This window comes from Schistocerca cancellata, chromosome 8, assembly GCF_023864275.1.
Source record: "Schistocerca cancellata isolate TAMUIC-IGC-003103 chromosome 8, iqSchCanc2.1, whole genome shotgun sequence".
Lineage (NCBI taxonomy): Eukaryota > Metazoa > Arthropoda > Insecta > Orthoptera > Acrididae > Schistocerca > Schistocerca cancellata.
In genome coordinates this window covers 39965146-39979964 of record NC_064633.1, presented here as the reverse complement: position 1 = coordinate 39979964, position 14819 = coordinate 39965146, and positions in this window count along the sequence as shown.

Genomic DNA, 14819 nt, shown 5'->3' with positions numbered 1-14819 from the left:
CCAATAACTTGGATCAGGTGAGAAGTAGCGAAGAAATTCAGTTATGCAAACTGAAGATGTCAGCAACTGGTTACACGAATAGGAGGGGACAACTGGAACGAAATTGTCGAATTCAGTGAGAGAGACAAGCACCACAGAACGCTGAAGTCACGCTGCTGCGTCGAGTGGAGGCGGTCAGCACGCGCACTAGACTCGCAAGTTTCCGCGCGGCCTTGGCCTTCCCCGCTGCTCTGGAGTGGGGCAGCGGCAAAAACTCGTGGCTCGAGTACAAGAGTGAGGCGACTAGAGCGTTCTCGTAGCGGGAGCCAAGTCGGACAAGTGTCGTAGTTACTAAAGTACGTGCAATGAGAACTGCATGCACGACAAGTACAGCACGTGCTTAACGAATACACTATTTCATCACCATCATACGCTGAAGCGCCAAAGAAACTGATATAGATTTGAGTATTCAACTACATATTTAAAAAGGCAGAATGCGGTGCTGCGGTCGGCAACGCCTGTACGAGACAACAAGTGTCTGGCGCAGTTGTACATCGGTTACTGCTGCTACAATGGCAAGTTATCAAGATGTAAGTGAGTTTGAACGTGGTGCTATAGCCGGCACACGAGCGATGGGACACAGCATCTCCGAAGTAGCGATGAAGTAGGTATTTTCTCGTACGACCATTTCACGAGAGTACCGTGAATATCAGGAATCCGGTAAGGCATCAAATCTCCGACATCGGTGCGGCCACAAAAAGACCCTGCAAAAACGGGACCAACGGCAACTGAAGAGAATCGTTCAACGTGACAGAAGTGCAACCCTTCCGCAAATTGCTTTAGATTTCAATGCTGGGTCATCAAAAAGTGTCAGCGTGCGAATCATTCGACGAAACATCATCGATATGGGCTTTCGGAGCCGAAGGCCCACCCATGTACGCTTGATGACTGAACGACACGAAGCTTTACGCCTCGCCTAGGCCCATCAGCGCCGACGTTGGACTGTTGATCACTGGAAACATGTTGTCTCATCGGACGAGTCTCGTCTCAAATTGTATCCAGCGGACGGACGTGTACGGATATGGAGACAACCTCATGAATCCAAGGACCCTGCATGTCAGCAGCAGTGGAGTATTCAAGTTGGTGGAGGCTCTCTAATGGTGTCAGGCGTGTGCAGTTCGGTTTCAGTTTGTAATATACACTCCTGGAAATGGAAAAAAGAACACATTGACACCGGTGTGTCAGACCCACCATACTTGCTCCGGACACTGCGAGAGGGCTGTACAAGCAATGATCACACGCACGGCACAGCGGACACACCAGGAACCGCGGTGTTGGCCGTCGAATGGCGCTAGCTGCGCAGCATTTGTGCACCGCCGCCGTCAGTGTCAGCCAGTTTGCCGTGGCATACGGAGCTCCATCGCAGTCTTTAACACTGGTAGCATGCCGCGACAGCGTGGACGTGAACCGTATGTGCAGTTGACGGACTTTGAGCGAGGGCGTATAGTGGGCATGCAGGAGGCTGGGTGGACGTACCGCCGAATTGCTCAACACGTGGGGCGTAAGGTCTCCACAGTACATCGATGTTGTCGCCAGTGGTCGGCGGAAGGTGCACGTGCCCGTCGACCTGGGACCGGACCGCAGCGACGCACGGATGCACGCCAAGACCGTAGGATCCTACGCAGTGCCGTAGGGGACCGCACCGCCACTTCCCAGAAAATTAGGGACACTGTTGCTCCTGGGGTATCGGCGAGGACCATTCGCAACCGTCTCCATGAAGCTGGGCTACGGTCCCGCACACCGTTAGGCCGTCTTCCGCTCACGCCCCAACATCGTGCAGCCCGCCTCCAATGGTGTCGCGACAGGCGTGAATGGAGGGACGAATGGAGACGTGTCGTCTTCAGCGATGAGAGTCGCTTCTGCCTTGGTGCCAATGATGGTCGTATGCGTGTTTGGCGCCGTGCAGGTGAGCGCCACAATCAGGACTGCATACGACCGAGGCACACAGGGCCAACACCCGGCATCGTGGTGTGGGGAGCGATCTCCTCACTGGCCGTACACCACTGGTGATCGTCGAGGGGACACTGAATAGTGCACGGTACATCCAAACCGTCATCGAACCCATCGTTCTACCATTCCTAGACCGGCAAGGGAACCTGCTGTTCCAACAGGACAATACACGTCCGCATGTATCCCGTGCCACCCAACGTGCTCTACCCTGGCCAGCAAGATCTCCGGATCTGTCCCCCATTGAGCATGTTTGGGACTGGATGAAGCGTCGTCTCACGCGGTCTGCACGTCCAGCACGAATGCTGGTCCAACTGAGGCGCCAGGTGGAAATGGCATGGCAAGCCGTTCCACAGGACTACATCCAGCATCTCTACGATCGTCTCCATGGGAGAATAGCAGCCTGCATTGCTGCGAAAGGTGGATATACACTGTACTAGTGCCGACATTGTGCATGCTCTGTTGCCTGTGTCTATGTGCCTGTGGTTCTGTCAGTGTGATCATGTGATGTATCTGACCCCAGGAATGTGTCAATAAAGTTTCCCCTTCCTGGGTCAATGAATTCACGGTGTTCTTATTTCAATTTCCAGGAGTGTATTTAGTCAATACTGATTATATGATGACTTGTCCATGGAAGGCCGTTTGTTATTATTCTGAATGGAGCAGCATTGAAGGGTATATCCACTTCACTAAAATATAGCTCTTACGTGTCTGATTGTCTTGAAGTTACCGTCATTGTCTGCTTCTAGACGTATGATAATGCGGCAGGTTTGCATTTTACGAAGAAGAAACACTGATGATAGTGTTCCAAAAGTCTGGTGAATTTATCTAGGAAATTAAACAAATATCAATAATTTGAATATTTGTATTTTAACTATTAAAACTTTGGAATATCAAAATGTAATTGTTATACTTGCATGAGCTATCAATTCAAACTACAATATTTGCTTTACGAGACTATATTACAGACACTAGATATCCCCATTACTCCAGAACTTCCCACGAAGTCCACGAAGAAGTAAAAAGATAGCATTTAAAGCAAAGAGGTTTACATCGTTGTCAAATACGTTTATTATTTAGCAAAATTTTGTAGATTTAAAATTACTTACTTTTAGATAAATCTTCTAAATTTATTTTAAACATACAATATATAAATAATTGTTTATAAAATAATGGATTATAATCGGTATCGTGGATAAGAAGATGTAAATTTATAAAATGAAATTACCGGTACCCGAGGGCAATGAAGCATTCTGAATATGTCTCAGGCTTGATTGCATCACATGATCTTGCAAGTGTAATATTTATCAGAATTTGCACATTAATCATGAGTCCATTCTCCACTCGCAGTTCACTGAAACCGTTTTGTTGGTCGCACTCATTTGGAACAGTGCTTAGCACACTCAGTGCAGAACCAGTAGTTTTCTTTTTCAGATGATGTATCTCCTCGTACATTTTTCTAATTCTTCTCCGTCTTTTTGTTCCTTGCCCTGACAGATGTCTGTCTTTTCACTGTAGTGCCATGAAACTTATTCCACATTTATTACCGGCCTTCCTTAGTGAAGAACCACGCGCTACTTCTTTTGCAGATTCACTACATCTTTCTTTTCGCGTTTTGCCTCTATTTGTCTTCTTCTTGCAATTTCCCGTGTTAGTTTCACAAGGAAGAAAACATAATAAGGAACTACATATGACACGGGGCAGGTTGTTAGACTGAAATTTTCACAAGCTGATCCGTACATCGCCGTTTAATGTTCGGTTGCAGATAAGCACTTTCACATCATTCAACACTGGCAGCGGCGGGGCGGGGTTTGGGGGTGGGACGAAGACTGTGCTACAGCCTTTCTGGGAGAATTATAGAAACGTCTTATATGTGGGACACGCAATTCCTCGTGACATCACTTTCGCCAGGCGGTGACTTCCGGAGAGAGTGGACAGACCAGCAAGTGACAGTGTCATTCCCTTCTGTTCTGCAATGTTACGTTCCGTTAACGTACTGAGTAAGTCGAATTGGAAACAGTCAACAACTGCTGCATGAGACAGCACCTCCTTAAAAAAAAAAAAAAAAAAAATGCTGCCCGAGGCCTTAGACCATGGATACGTATAGAGACCGCGCATGTCCCCTATCTGTCGTGTCAAGGTTCGAAACGAACATGTAAGTAATTTGACGGAGCGTATAAACCAGTGTTTCTGTCATTGCCCACAGTGCGAAGTAGAACGCAGAGTTCTTCTCACTCATAGCTGGATCAAGCATTCAGTTTAACCATTCAACGACTTATTATTATATTAGTATTCCACATGTAATTGTATAGTTAATCTAATTTCTCTGAACCTCCAAATATTAATGTGATGAGTATTGTCCTTACATTTGTCCGGGTGAAAATGGATACAGACAGTTTGAAATATTCTATTGACACGTCACTCTTTTTACAAATAAAATAATTACACTTCTTTCAGTGAATTTCTGTCTTTGTTGCACTGCAAATCATTTAATTCGCTGCTTCCATGGGAGTGGGAGACAAAATATCTATTCGGCAGAAAGCTTGTAGTTTTCCAACCGTTCCTCGAGAATACGTGTGAAACGTTTCATTACACTGTTACAAAAATGTAGAGTTTCTACAAAGAAAAAAAAGCGTTTATATTTTATGACGCGCCACCACTACGGTCGCAGGTTCGAATCCTACCTCGGGCATGGATGTGTGTGATGTCCTTAGGTTAGTTAGGTTTAAGTAGTTCTAAGTTCTGTGGGACTATGGCCTCAGATGTTAAGTCCCATAGTGCTCAGAGCCATTTGAAGCATTTTTATTTTATGACTTTTTCCTTATTCCAACATACAGGCAGTAACAATATCACGATAAGAAGCATATCGTAATATAAAAAAGTTGATTATAAAGAAAATCCTTGTAGATTATTGTATCTTCTTGTAGCATATTGTATCTTCTCAAAATCTTCGTCATTCATGGTGATTTAGATCTGAAGACGAACGTATTTTTGCAGGATGGATATGTAATGTCCCGTATAATTCAAACTGTAATATTTAGACAAATGTAGATACTAATTTATTCCACATTTATTCAAATGGTTCAAATGGCCCTGAGCACTATGGGACTCAACTGCTGTGGTCATAAGTCCCCTAGAACTTAGAACTACTTAAACCTAACTAACCTAAGGACAGCACACAACACCCAGCCATCACGAGGCAGAGAAAATCACTGACCCCGCCGGGAATCGAACCCGGGAACCCGGGCGTGGGAAGCGAGAACGCTACCGCACGACCACGAGATGCGGGCATTCCACATTTATTAACGGGCTTCCTTAGTGAAGAACCACCCGCTAGAAGACCATTCGGATGTGTTTCGTAGCGATATCATTCCTTAGTTTTAGTCTGTAAATTCACTGACTTAATCTCGGAAAAACATATTCGCATTTTTTTTTTTTTTGAAGAACTTTTTCCCGTGAAAGGAAATATTACTTCCTTGCACATGTTTTTCTGTGCAACCAAACGCTACCCAAATGGAGACGTGGCATCACTAAGTAAGAACATGTTCCCAAATAGACATAGATCACTTTGTTTGGCATAACGTAAAAGAGACACTTATCATAAAACCAAAAGGGTTGCAGTTCTGCAGTCACAGGAGCACGACAAGACTTCTTGGTGGAGCTAACACTCGAAAACTGTCTGACGTCTCGATAATCAGAAGTCTGGAGCAGAATTCGTAGTGGATCACCATCACCACGAGTCTTAACAGTACAAAGTCTATGTTGAGACAAAGCACAGTTTGGACGGCAGTTTGGAAATCACTATCACGAAAATGTGTAAGAACCGGGGGAGGGGGGGATATCAAGTCCTGGTGCCTCAGTTCTCAGAGCCAATGGATGGTGAGCGTGGCTCGTTGTTGGCGGCTGGCAGCTTGTAAAACGCGCAGAAAGATATGGTGTCCAAGATGGCGCGTTCGCTTCAGTTGGCCTTTCTGTGACCTTACGGCATCCTAAATAGTGTCGACGGATGGGTACGGTGCGGTCTGCTTGTAGTCGGGGCCCCACTAGAAACACGAGCCTCTCAACGACTTGTGACGTCACATTAGTCGGCCTGTCCACCACACTTCGTGAAATCAATACGTAATTGAAAAGATACCACGAAGGTCTTAGCTTCGTCGTGCGCGATCGAGAGCTTGCATGCACTTAAATGCGCAGTCAAGAGCTATTAAACTCGTCTCAAATTGTTCGCTCCCCGCCGGAGACGGCTGACCTGTAGCGTCACGTGCTGTGACGTACGTGCCGCTGCCTGTCTTTCTCGTAGGGCTCGAGTTGCAGCCACGTGGAGTGCTGCGCTTGTCCCACCTCCTATTGGCGACGTGGACACCGCCTGTTGGCGAAACGGTCGCCCTTGGCAAAAACTGCTGTTGCTGTTGTCCTCCAGAATTGCTAGTCTGCGGTTTACGATGCCGTGACGCCTACAAATCCGCACTTCGGCTACCCGCTGCACTGGCCTGTTACGCTGGTGGACTATGTGTCCTGTGTCCAGACACAGCACTAGTGACCAAATTAAAAAAAAAAAAATTGGAATGAAATGATAGCTATATCCACCTGACGAAGTTCGGCTGCAGAGTTCCAGGTCTTTCCAGCCAACACTACAGTGGGCGACTTGCGTGTCGATTATGATGAAATGAAGGTGAGGGCAGCACAACACTCAGTCCCCGAGTGGAGAAAATCTGCGAACCGGTCGGGTACCGAATCAGGGCCCGCTGCAAGGCAATCAGACGCACTGACCACTCACCTAACGGGACGGATCCATTTAAAAAAAACCTTTACTACAAGTACTACAGTTACGGCAAATTTAAATGGATCAGCATTGTAGAAGTCGTCTGCTAATGGAGGTCGCCACCAGTCAGCTGATCAAGGTGTTGTTTCAAATACTGTGAATCATTATCGCGGTCTATATCGCCTACTGTCTAAAGGTGCGTTTAGACAGGCAATAAAAATTGCATATTGCCGGAAATATATCCGACAGTGCGGCCATATGAATTCTAACCACAACATAAGGGTCACTGTTGCCCAGCAGTGTTTGTGGCGACAAATTTCCAGGGCAGAAGTCTTTACGCTATGCCCACAAATTGGACGAACGAGAGTTAGCACAAATGAATGCAGATTTACTGCATTTACACCACACAAGGGATAGAGTTATGTCGGCCGGTTGTCGCCGAGCGGTTCCAGGCGCTAAGTCTGGAACCGCGCGATCGCTACGGTCGCAGGTTGGAATCCTGCCTCGGGCATGGATGTGTGTGATGTCCTTAGGTTAGTTAGGTTTGAGTAGTTCTAAGTTCTAGGGGACTGATGACCTCAGAAGTTAAGTCCCATAGTGCTCAGAGCTATTTGATAGAGTTACAAAGAACAAGATTAATCGGGCTTTCCAGGTGTGTTCTTTTTCAAGAAAGCAGAATGCTTCAGAAAATTTAACTTGGGAACCGATTATGGATAAATATGTTTTTCCAGAATTTTACAAGAATATCAAAATACGATTTCGAATATGTCGTGCAAGTAACTTGTATGAGAATTGCTAAAAGCGACACAAATATGACAGAGCGTGTATCAATTACAACCCAACTCGTGGACACTTCTATTTTTACCTACTGCTAATTCGTACAGAAGTTTAATGTACGAGACGCACCCAGAAAGTAGGTTTCCCTCTTTTTTTAAAAAGAAAGACAACATACTTACGTGAAAAACTTTATTGGCAATGTTTGAGCTATTTTTCGACATAATCACCAAAAGAATTGAGCCGCTTATCATACCGTGGTATCAACTTTTGTATTCCTGTATCGTAGAAGCATGCCACCTATGAATGGAACCAGCGCCTGACAGCCGTCTTCGGCTCTTCGTCGTTGTCGAAACGCTGGCTGGAGGACAGTTGAATGGCTCTGAGCACTATGGGACTTAAGGCGGCTGAAGACGAGGCGGCCCTGGGCGGCGGCGGGCCGGCGCGTGGGCGCAGTGCAGGAGTACCGAGCCGAACCGGTGAGTCACGGCAGCCGATGGCGCGGCGGCTCCTGCGGCCGTGACTCACAAGGCCGGCAGACGCTGCTGCGGGATCTGCCGTGACGCAACGCGAGCTGTTGCGCTGCGCGACCGGGGGCGTGCGTAGGGCTGTTGACGAAATACCGTTATGTCGATATTTCTTCTAAACAAGATCGATAAATGGCAGAGATACCAGTTACCGCACAAATCGAAATTACGATATCGGAATGTCAATATCGAGATCCGATATTTTTGTTTTATATTATACACTACTGGCCATTAAAATTGCTACACCAAGAAGAAATGCAGATGATAAACGGGTATTCATTGGACAAATATATTATGCTAGGACTGACATGTGATTGAATTTTCACGCAATTTGGGTGCGTAGATCCTGAGAAATCAGTACCCACAACAGCCACCTCTGGCCGTAATAACGGTCTTCATACGCCTGGGCATTGAGTCAAACACAGCTTGGATGGCGTCCACAGGTACAGCTGCCCATGCAGCTCCAACATGATACCACAGATTATCAAGAGTAGTGACTTGTGACGACCAGTTGCTCGTCCACCATTGACCAGACGTTTTCAGTTGGTGAGAGATCTGGAAAATGTGCTGGCCAGGGCAGCAGTCGAACATTTTCTGTATCCAGAAAGGCCCGCACAGGACCTGCAACATACGGTAGTCCATTATCCTCCTGAAATATAGGGTTTCGCAGGGATCGAATGAAGGGTAGAGCCACGGGTCGTAACACGTCTGAAATGTAACGTCCACTGTTCAAAGTGCCGTCAATAAAACAAGAGGTGACCGAGACGTGTAACCAATGGCACCGCATACCATTACGCCTGGTGATACGCCAGTATGGCGATGACGAATATACGCTTTAAATGTGCGTTCAGCGCGATGTCGCCAAACACGGATGCGACCATCATGATGCTGTAAACATAACCTGGATTCGTCCGGAAAAATGACGTTTTGCCATTCGTGCACCCAGGTTCGTCATTGAGTACACAATCACAGGCGCTCCTGTCTGTGATGCAGCGTCAAGGGTAACTGCAGCCATGGTCTCCGAGCTGATTGTCCATGCTGCTGCAAACGTCGTCGAACTGTTCGTGCAGATGGTTGTCGTCTTGCAAACGTCCCCATCTCTTGAGTCAGGGATCGAGACGTGGCTGCACGATCCGTTAGAGCCATGCGGATAAGATGCCTGTCATCTCGACTGCTAGCGATACGAGGCCGTTGGAATCCAGCACGGCGTTCCGTATTACCCTCTTGAACCCACCGATTCCATATTCTGCCAACAGTCATTGGATCTCGACCAACGCGAGCAGCAATGTCGCGATACGATAAACCGCAATCGCGATGGGCTACAATCCGACCTTTATCAAAGTCGGGGACGTGATGGTACGCATTTCCTCTCCTTACACGACGCATCACAACAACGTTTCAACAGGCAACGCCAGTCAGCTGCTGTTTCTGTATGAGAAATCGGTTGGAAACTTTCCTCATGTCAGCGCGTTGTAGGTGTCGCCACCGGCGCCAACCTCGTGTGGATGCTCTGAAAAACTAATCATTTGCATATCACAGCATCTTCTTCCTGTCGATTAAATTTCGCGTCTGTAGCACGTCATCTTCGTGGTGTAGCAATTTTAATGGCCACTAGTGTATATTATATTTTCCTAGTGATTTTCGGTAAATATTTGAAACTGTTCTTTTCACATTGTAGTAGAGCATTTTTTTCACTGTGTAAAGGAGTCTTACACTTTTTTGGCTTGGACGGTCTTTCTCTTTAACTGTGTGAAGCAAGTATAGGTGGCACAAAGATGAAGTCCGATTGCATTCGGGGATGGTCGTGTGCAAGGAATAACAACATTTCTGATGTGAAGAAATAGCACTTCAATCATGTTAAAAAACAATTTTATTGCTAGTAGGGTGCTATTTCTTCACATTGGCATTCTTCAATAATAGTTGCTGAAGATCATGAACAAAAATCTAAATGACAAGATTGGTCTTTGCAGTGGGTGGAGACGTATGAGGGGAAATGCTGACATAATTGGCGCTCGGCGCTGTCAACAGAAAGTTCAACGTTTAGCTCCATCACGCAATTTTGACTGTACAACTGCTAGGTCGCTGGCTTTGGCAAACATGGAAAAAAAAAAACAAGGAAGTCGACATGAAGCGATCCGTGCAAATCTGAGATGTCACGAAACCGAACATCTGACTCATCGGACACCCTTCATTATGCCACTTAGATGCAGTTACCATTGTTAGCAAAGTGGTTGTCGCCAAGCGTGAACGTGCATCGTTTCCTTTCAACTCTTTCCCTAAGAGGGATTGGCAGGCTGCTAGCTTGTCGACGTACAGAATACCTAATAATAAATCAGTGTGCATACATACAGCTCTAAAACCGGCAATATTTATATGTGCAGTCGATATTTTTATAGACAGGCACGTCGACTTTTTCTCCGTCGCTGTCTGGACATATCGGTACATATTTCGATACATCGATGAATGTTACGGGTTTCTTTTTAAATATCGATATATCGAATACACGATATTTTTGAAAAAATCAATAGTCCTAGTCGTAGCTAGGCTGGGGCAGCCAGGGCAATGCCCCACGGCACCTGCCGCCCAAAGGAGAGAAAGAAACAACCGTAGCAACATTACAGAAAAATTGACGTCGAAATCAACCGCCATAAGCGATTTCAGAAATTAATGACAAACCCATTGATGGCCGGATGGAGATCTGAACCACCAGCTACACGAATAGTGAAAGGGATACATCAGGTCCATTTCATATGTTTGTGCCACGTAGGTGTGCTGCTTCAAGGTTTTCGATGCCTCTAGCTTCCTATAAACATGATCTAGGGGTAACATCTTCGATTAGTTATCAAAACTTCCTCGGTTAGAGTCCCGCCACCGATTAAATTTAGAATAATAATCGGCGTTGGCGGCCGAAGAATTCCGGTATAAGAAGCCACCCTCATTCTGCCAACGGCCTCGTCAAAGAGGGCGGAGGGACGGACAGAGGATCAGGGCACCGTCTTGCACTTGGGCTGGGAAACTGCCCCTAAAAGCGGAAGAATCAGCAGTGATCAACGGCTTGAGGATGCAGAAGATAACGAAAACCACTGCATTAAAGGCGCGTGATGCGTTTCCACAGGAAATGTGGACTGTAACTGAAAAAGTGTTATGATGATCTTTCCATCGACAAAAGATTCCGGAACAATCCCCCATTTGGATCTTCTGGAGGGGACTGCCAAGGGGGAGGTGAGAAAAAGATTGGATAACCAACAAAGGATAACGTGGTAGGGTACATATAAAATCTGAAAAGGAAAATACAAAGGCTCAATCTAGATTTAGTAGGGGTCAGTGAAGCGAAATAGAAAAAAAGGCAAGGATATTTGGCCGTAGGAGTGTAGGGTAATATCAACAGCAGCAGAATACGGTGTGTAACGGGAGTAGGATTCGTTATGAATAGGAAGGTAGGGCAGAGAGTTTGACACCGCGAACAGTTCAGTGATAGGGTTGTTCTCATCAGAATCGACAGCAAACTAAGACTGACAACGAGAGGTCAGCAAGCTGAAGATCAAGAGACAGAGAAAGTGTATGAGGATACTGAATGGGTAATGCAATACGGAAAGGGAGATGAAAATCTAATAGTCATGGGGAACTGGAATGCCGTTGGAGGAGAAGGAGTAGAAGAAAGGGTTACGGGAGAATACGAGCTTGGTACTAGTAATGAGAGAGGAGAAACAATAATTAAGTTGTGTACTAAATTTGGGCTACTCTGTTCAAGAATCACAAGAGGAGGATGTGTCCTTGAAGAAGGCTGGCAGATACGGGAAGATTTCAGTTAGATAATACCATGGTCCGACAGAGATTCCGAAATCAGATACTCGATTGTAAGGCGTACCCAGGAGCAGATATAGACTCAGATAAAAATTTAGCCGTGATGAAGAGTACGCTGAAGTTTAAGAGATTAGTCAGGAAGAATCAATATGCAAAAAAGTAGGATATGGATTAAGGAATGAGGAGATACACTTCAAGATTTCTGACGCTATAGATGCTGCGACAAGGAATGGTTCAGTAGGCAGCGCAGTGGAAGAGGAATGGACATCTCTAAGAAGGGCAATCACAGGAGTTGGAAAGAAAAACATTCGTACAAATAAGGTAACTGTGAAGAAAACATAGGTAACAGAAGAAGTACTTCAGTTGATTGATGAAAGAAGGAAGTACAACGATCTTCAGGTGAACTCAGGTGTACGGAAATACAATTCTCTTAGAAATTAAATAAATAGTAAGTGCAAGAAAAGTGTGGAGAAATCGAAAAAGAAATGATTGTCGGAAGAACTGATGCAGCATATGGAAACGCCAAAATAACCTTCGGTAAAATTAAAAGCAAGGTAATAACATTAACATTGTAGTGGGAAATCCTCCGTTAAATACAGAGGAGTCAGCGGGAAAGGATTACATTGAAAGCCTCTATGAAGGGAAGACGTGTCTCAAGTGATAGATGAAGAAACAGGAGTCGATATAGAGGAAATTGGAGAGCCAGTATTTCAGTCAGAATTTAAAAGAGCTATGGAAGACTTAGATCAAATAAGGCAGAAGAGATACAAAACATTCCATCAGAATTTCTAAAATCATTGGAGGAAGTGGCAGCAAAACGACTCTTCACGATGGTGTGTAAAATGTATGAGAATGGCGATATACCATCAGTCTTTCAGAAAAATATCATCCACACAGTTCCGAAGATTGGAAGATTTTCAAAGTATGAGAATTATCGCAGAATCAGCTTAACAGCTCATGCATCCGAGTTACTGACAAAAATAAGATACAGAAGAGGGGAAAAGAAAACTGAGGATGTGTCAGATGACGATGAGTTTGACATTACGAAAGGTAAAGGTAGCAGAGAGGCAGTTCTGACGTTGCGGTTGGTAATGGAAGCAAGAGTGAAGAAAAATTAAGACGCCTTCAAGGGTTTGTTGACCTGGAAAAAGCGTACGCCAGTGTAAAATGATGCAAGATGTTTAAAATTCTGAGGAAAGCAGGGATACAATGAATGCTTGTCTGTGTAGCTAAATTGTATCTGTTCTTCTGATTTCTAATTTCGTATCTTTTCGTGATTATGTTGCCTGATTCTTTCTGTAACCAACTGCTCTCTGTCCTGGGTGCAGTACTAGCGGCATTTTATATATTTTTATTTTTTCTCAATTTAAAGAATTTTCGCGGTTTTCATACCTGTTCTTGTCAACACTTGCTTTTCTGCCCAGTCTGCAGTATCTTTCAGCAGATACGGTGGTGTGGCAGCTTCTCACTTGTTAAATCTATTTTGCCCGAGTGACAGAAAGTTTGAGTCCGTATTCAATTGTTTTCATCGTGAAAGCACATGTTTCCTTCCTTGCCCTCACATTACGATGCAGTCATCTCAAATTCTAATTCAAATAAACTGGATGACATTCGTCATAATTACATGTTTGTGGTTAATCTTATTACCAGCTAATATTATGTAGAATGTTGATTGCCTTACGTAGATCTTGGTTTCTAATGAACTTGAAACTAAATGTGATTGGTCAAATCTTGAAAAACCATACTCTCTAAACCACGTCCCATCCTGAAAGAAAGAAGTTCTCCAGTTACAAGATAACTATTTCGAACGTAGTAAATATCGTGTGAAACTGAGCTCGCTGTGTTCGTACACGAGGCCCAGTAAAGCAGTGGACATCAGCCCCCAAGTAGATTCAGTGTCCCATGACTTCCGGATGATGTTCGATATTGTTCCGCACTGCCGCCAGTGAACAAAATACGAGCGTACGAAATATCAGGCCAGTTGTGTCACTAGACTGAAGTGCTACCAGCAAACAGAACACAGCATGTCATTCTGAACGGAGAGACGTCTTAGGACGTAAAGGTAACTTAGGGCATTCTTTTCACGGTATATACAAATGACAAAGTAGATGACGTCGTAAGTTCCACGACGCTTGCGAATGGTGGTGTTGTACACAGAGAAAATACAACGCTAGAATATTGTAGCGAAATGCAGGAAGACCTGCAGATGATCCACTCTCGGTGCAGGGGGGTGGTAGTTGATTCTCAACATAAACAGATGTGACGTACTGCCCATACATGGACAGAAATACCATTTATCGTATAATTACAGGATTGTGGAACAATCATTGGCAGCAGTTACTTCCATAAAATATCTACGAGCGTGCGTACGGAGCTGTTTAAAGTGGAATGACACATAAAACTGAACGCAGGTTAGGCAGATGTCAGACTGAGATTTATTGGAAGAATCATCAGAAATGTAGTCCATCAACAAAGGAAGTAGTTTATAGGAAGTTCATTCCACCAATACTTAAATATTGCCGGCCTGTTGTGGCCGAGTGGTTCTAGGCGCTTCAGTCTGGAACCGCGCGACCGCTACGGTCGCAGATTCAAATCCTGCCTCGGGCATGGATGTGTGTGATGTCCTTAGGTTAGTTAGGTTTAAGTAGTTCTAAGTTCTAGGGGACTGATAACCTCAGAAGTTAAGTCCCATAGTGCTCAGAGCCATTTGAACCATCTATGGCTGCACTGTACTGAGAATTAAGATACGAACTGCAGTGGCACAAGGACGATAAAATTGATCTATCTCATTTAATTATACGTCAGCAGAAACAACAATTTTAAATTGCATTTCATTCCGCTAATCTGTACAGTTTTTATGACTTCTATGATTTAAATGTGTGTGTTGGCACAGAACCTTTCTGTTTGGCCTGTTTCCAAGAAAAGGGCATGGCTTAAGAGAAGGGAAGGGAAGGGAGAAGGAATGG